The following is a 6,264-nucleotide window of genomic DNA, read 5'->3' on the forward strand; positions in this document are numbered from 1 at the left end:
GGAAATCAGTCTGAGCTCTGGGACTTGGCTTTAGGTGGTGATGTATGCACTTCCTTTAATGGAATCTCCCTACACAGACCCTGAACTCAAAGAAGGATGAGAAAGGAGTGAGCTGTGGCGAGGTCAACACTCAGTTCCGCCCATCTCGTCTCCACCACCCTCTCTCGGCCCCAGCACCCTTGCCTGAGACACGCAGACTCGCTAACGCCCACTTTGTTGGGTTCTTCAGAAAGTGAAGGAGACAATGGCATCTGAAAGGTGTTTGGTGGAAGGCTGAATGAGAAGCATAGGATTTGGGAATTGGATGAATCTTAAACGTTGTGTAGTCTGATCTTTTGAGACTGTAGGTGAGGGGATGGAAGCCCAGAGAGGGGAAGAGATTTCCTAGCTAGTTTCTGGACCCATGTCTCCAAATTTCTATTCCTGAGCTTCCCATCACTTTCCGTCTCATTAATGAGACTTATAATGATCATTATAATCGCTAACGTTTATGGATGATGTATTCTGTGCCAACAACAAGTACTTTTCATTCATCATCTTTTTTTATTTTATTGAGGTCATAATAGTTTATAACATTGTTAAATTTCAGTTGCACATTATTATTTGTCTGTCACCATACATATGTGCCCCTTATGCCCACCCCCCCAACCCCCTTCCCCTCTGGTAACCACTAACCTGTTCTTTTTGTCAATGTGTTTATCTTCTACATATGGGTGAAATTGTAATGATGTTTGTGTTTCTCTGTCTGGCTTATTTCGCTTAATATAACACCCTCAAGGTCCATCCATATTGCTGCAAATGGAATGATTTTGTCTTTTTTTCATTCACTATCTTAATTAATTAATTCCACCAACAGCCCTATGAAGCTGCTATTATTATTACTCTTTTATAGATGAGGAAACCTAGGCTCAGGGAGTTTGGAAACTTGCCAAAACTTGTGCAGTCAGCGAATGGTGGGCCCAGCGGTAGCATCCAGGATGCTGCCTGTATCCATTACCCTATCAGGCCTCCTCCTGAGAAAACCTGTACTGCCACTCAATCCTCAACAGTGACGGGAATTTTATTTCATTCTCCAGACAGGTATTGCTTGTGTAACAGTTGGAGTTCATGCATATAAATAAGAATAAATGTATTATCTCACTAAATAATGCACTTTAAAAATGAATGTTACAAAATGTACATTTTTCAAATATGTTTTTCTCTTATATTGATCGTTTTCCTAGTTTTATGGCCCAAGAAAGAAAACGGAAGAAGTAAAGAAGATACACACACACATATGTGTTTCCCTCCTTACTCTCTTCTCTTTTAAAAACATCTGACTTGTTCCTTCCTCGAAATATTTATGCTTTACTTAACATGGCCTAAGGCAAAGTTATTTTTCATGGGACTCACTCCTCACTGATCTCCAATTACAGGTAGTTGCTATAGTTACACTTGAATTAAGATACACAATATAATAACTTTGCAATATAGAACTTCTCCCCCAAATGTGCACACCCTTCCCCCAAATGTTGGGTGAGTTGTAAGTCATATCAGGGCTCCCTCTCCAAAATCGGCTTCAAGAAATGTTGAATATTTTAGTGAATATTTTCATAAATATAAGAAAAGTGGGGAGGTGATGTCAAAGGGAAAATTAGAAGGTCATTATAGTGGTCCATAGTTCTGTGCTGTCACTGTGTCTTTTGTGAAGCTGTTGAATAAAACAGTGACTCTTTAATGAAATCTATGAGTTAGTCACTTAATTAGCAGCAACAAAAAATTTCTGCCAAGGCTGAAGTAGGAGGATCTGGTAGGACTTGGAAGCTCCACGAGAGGCATGTTCATGGTTTATATTTTCTTAATGGTCTCACATGCGCACAAGACCACAAATAATTTTTAATTCCAGAGAGAGAGCTGTCAGAAGAACAACAAAACCAAAATGCATGTGGCAGTGGCTTCCATGTATGAAAAAAATAATTCCTCGTTGTCCTTGTTTAGCAGAATAGAAAACAATTACTTGGAGAATGTTGAAAAACAAGTACCAAATGTTGAAACACAAACATCAAAAAGGAGGATTTCTTGGATCTTGAAAAATACTAACCAAAAGTTAGAATCAAAGATATGGCTGGGGCCGGCCCCGTGGCGTAGCGGTTAAACGTGTGCACTCCACTGCTGGCGGCCCGGGTTCGGATCCCGGGTGCGCACCAATGCACCGCTTCTCCGGCCATGCTGAGGCTGCGTCCCACATACAGCAACTAGAAGGATGTGTAGCTATGACATACATTTATCTACTGGGGCTTTGGGGAAAAAATAAATAAATAAATAAAATTAAAAAAAAAAAAAAGATATGGCTGTTTTTCTTTTATACTTAGAGCATATTTGTGTTGTTTAATGAATAGTCAATTACAGACATATTTGGAATATGTATGTTTTAAATTTCTATTCTAAATATGTCTTGGGAAAGTCTTAGGGATTTTTCCTAAAAGTCATAAAGATGATGAGCCTGGATCTCATACTACTCCCTCCCCCATAGCTTTTCCTTTATACACAGGAATCAGGAGAGAAGGGACTAGCATTTAAGGAGCCCTGCTCAGCCCCAGCTCCCTTTTGGATCATCTTCAGGACACCCCTACAAAGCAGGCTTCACGACCCTTGCTTGGGTCAGAAAGTCCAGCTTCCCAGAGTAAGCGATTTGCCCCAAGCAAATAAAGCAATGAACTTCCCAAGGTCACGCAGCTGGTAAGTGGGGGAGGCAGGTCTTGAATCTGGGCAACTGGGCATCAACATTGATGCTCTTAACACTATAGTTCCTTCCACTGCCCACTCTGCTCTCATCATTTCGGTGTCAGAAAAACAGGATCAGGCTCCAGGCATGGGGCTGGGACACGTGGGGAATGTCCTGGGCTGAGCTTCCTGAGACGCATGCTGTTACCTACAGGGCCTTGGAGGCTCGCTGTGGACCGAAATGGCCAAGTGTTCATAGAAGGCCGTGAAGTGCTGTGCCCTGGAAGACGTTCAGAAGGACAACCACGGTGAAATCACCTGGGTGGTCCTGCACCACAAGGTGATGATTTGACCACATTTTTGGAAAAGCAGCCTGGAGGGAAAGGAGTTAAGGGGACAAGCTGGAGGTGATGCTACTGAAAACTTGGAGGATGTTGAGCATTCTACAGATGCTAGAGAATTGTCCAAAACATTGGGGAGTTTCATCCAGGTGACAGGTCAAAGATAACCAAGCCTCTGAGAACTCTTGTTGCTACTATTGATTCTAAGTCTAGTTGGTGGGCCAATGGGGTGATCTCAGCCTTCACATTGATGATCAGCGTCAGTAGCTCCCAGTCATACATAACCCTGTCTCACCTCTACAGGGGAGAAGACCCAACACATTCTCAGAAGCCAATGGAAGAAGAGACTGCTTTGGACAAGAGAGAAAAGAAGTCAACATGAACTACTTCGACTGACAGAAACCGTCACCTGAAAAAATAATGTTAATATGTTGATTTCTCTTTCCTCCTAGATTAGAAACAAGCAAAATAAAAAGAACTTTCTATAATTTCTACTTTTGGACTTTTGTATATGCCTTTTTATTCATCAACTTTATTTTGATGTTTCCTTTCTATGTAATTTGGTTATTGAGTTAGGCATGATGTTTTAAAAATACATCTGGCTTTTAAAATATACTGCCAGGTTTGCCTGTCTATTTGGTTAAAAAAGTGAAGAAAGAAAGAAAAACAGGATAAGGAACTTGGCACCCTGCATCCGAAAGGGCTATGTTAAAATGAGGGCTGCACCACGTCTTAGACATGCATGACCAAGTGGGTGGGCTGAGCAGACTGGATAGAGTGGGCAGGAATGAGAAGGTACCCTACCTGGAGCTCTTCAGAGCCAGCTTAATGCACAATCCAGAAGTGGGCCACATATGTCTTGAGAGTCACCCCCGCCCTCTTGCTCAACCTTTCTGGACCAGCTTTAGACAACCAGAACTCTGCTGTCTCAAGAGCTCTCCCCTCCAAGGCAAAGGCATTCACCAGACAGAACTGAGTGCTCCCTACCAAGAGGGTCTACTATGTAAAATAGGACAGGGAAGGAGTGACACTTTCAAAGGAAAGCATTAGATGCTGAAATATCACGGGACTTTGGGACAGCTATCACACTATCACACCCAAGGCCCTGTGGGTCACCCATGGCCCCAGAGAACAGATAGGAAGGGGCTTTGGGAGGTGGCCTCAGGCTCCTGCTCCAGGAGAAGTGCTCTTTCTGAGCAGCAGACGATTCTACAGGTGCAGTGTGGGGCCTGCCCTTGCCAGGGGCACAAGAAAATGAGGGTGGGTGGTGAATTTGGGTCCAATAATTGTGTAAGTGGGAACCGTCAGCTGAACAAAGGCAAAGAATTCTTCAGCATGAGAATTTTGGGTAATGACCTGCAGGTGGGACTGCAGGGGCGCAAGAGGGCAAATGCAACCAACCATGCCCCTTCGAGCTTCTGCTCAGAGCAGATGCACAGCAGCCTCTGCCCACATCATGTCATTAGTCACAGCAGGCCATGTGGCCAAGGCCAACTCACTCAGTGGGGAGGGGATACTGCGCCCAAGGGGAGCCAGGCAGGCGGGGAGAAGAAGAGCTGTGAGCCAACACTACACCCTCGCTCCAGCCTTCGAGAGACGTCTGCCTGCTGCCCCCAAGCTCAGTTTGTCGGTCTAGCCCCGCCTACAACCTCCAGGGGGAGAGGACAGTTCTTACTGATGGAACTGGCTGTCCAGGTGAGCAGAGCAAGACACCGCCCAGCATCTGAGGCAGAGGTTCTTTGCAGCTTCCAAGTCAGGTGAGGAGGACATTGAAAAAGGTCTTGGTTTTCAAGGCTGGTAAAGCGGGATGAGTGGCCGGTAGGAAGTCCCCTTCACGACAGCAGAGCCAGCAACTCACCCTGCCACAGGGCCACAGAGATGATGAATTACAGGGCACCTGTAGGGAAGTTAAATCCTTCTTGAGGTTGTTTGTAGACTGAGGAAGAGCTGTGAGTGCTACCAGTTAAGAGGAGAGCAAACTAATGAGGAAACCAGGACTTGTTGTTATCCAGCACCCGATAGTGTTTCATTTAATATCCAGAACATTATGAAGGTAGGAATTGTCATCCCCATTGTTCAGAAAAGGGAGCTAGGAGAAATTCTATGACTTGCCCAAGAAAAGCTTGTTCTCTCTCTGGCCCATTGGGTCTGCCCAAATTAGGCAGAAAGAGAGAGAATCTAAATAAGTCGTGGTGACGAGACTCATTTTTTTCCTTTAGAAAAAAGTATTGCTGTGGTAAAATAGTTTCTATTTTCTGCAGATATAGTGGCATTCTACTCGCTCCCTGACAAACAGACGCACAAATGGGGCTCTGATCTTCTGAATTGTCTTCTTAGAAATAGGCCACTATGCCTAAGTTCTTTACTCTTAACCTTTTGCAAAATGAAAGTGTCCTCCAAGCTTTGGAAATTTCTTAAGTGGATATAATATAAACTTGAAAAAATAAGACGTCCTCTGTCATCTCCAGCCTAAGTGGCCTCACGTGCTTGAGTTTTCGCTGGGCTGATTGGCAGCTGTGGGAGACGAGGCTCAATGGGAGTCCTGGACAAAGGAAGCTGCTGGATCAAATATTCACCCTAAAGACTGTCCCTAAACACTTGGTGCTGTTCTTCCAGTGTCTGCAGGTTTACTCAGCGTGAAGAGGGATGGAGCAGCTGAGTTAGGCGGGATTTCAGGGTGGTAGGAAGGGAGCAGGGGGTCCCTTCATTTAGTCTCTTCTCTGGTCCTGGGGTAGCACGGTACAGAGCCCACTGTATCCAAACGGGCCACTGAGGGTAGATCTTAAAAGCAGACCCTTTGAAACCAACTGTGAAAGTCATTTTTGAGGCAATTGAGGACATTTGAATATGATATGTGTGTTGGATGATGTGAAGGAATTACTATTAATTATGTTAAGTATTAATAGCATTGTGATTATGTAAGAAAATGCCCATATATTTAAAGAAATGCTCACTGAAGGAGGTAAAGGAGAAATGACCTGATATCTAGAATTATTTTAAAATATTTCAGAAAGAACGAAGGAAGGAAGGAAGGAAAATAGATAAATTACATGGCAGTTTCTTGATAATGTTGGAATCTAGGTGATGAGTACATGGGATCAATGTAGAGATACTTTTGTGATGTTTGATAATTTTCATGATAAAAACAAGCAGGCCTTCAAGAGTCCTAAACTGTAACAACAAAAGGAAATATATTAGGTTAAGAATGAGGCAAGCAGAG

General features: G+C 43.7%; 1 pseudogene; it reads left to right on the plus strand.

Annotated features, from left to right (window-relative positions):
* Positions 1-2,944: 2,944 nt before the first annotated feature.
* Positions 2,945-3,440, plus strand: LOC101406453 (cytochrome b5 pseudogene; annotated as a pseudogene).
* The last annotated feature ends 2,824 nt before the right edge of the window (positions 3,441-6,264 follow it).

The sequence above is a fragment of the Ceratotherium simum genome, chromosome 37, assembly GCF_057802395.1.
Source record: "Ceratotherium simum simum isolate JZ-2026a chromosome 37, ASM5780239v1, whole genome shotgun sequence".
Lineage (NCBI taxonomy): Eukaryota > Metazoa > Chordata > Mammalia > Perissodactyla > Rhinocerotidae > Ceratotherium > Ceratotherium simum.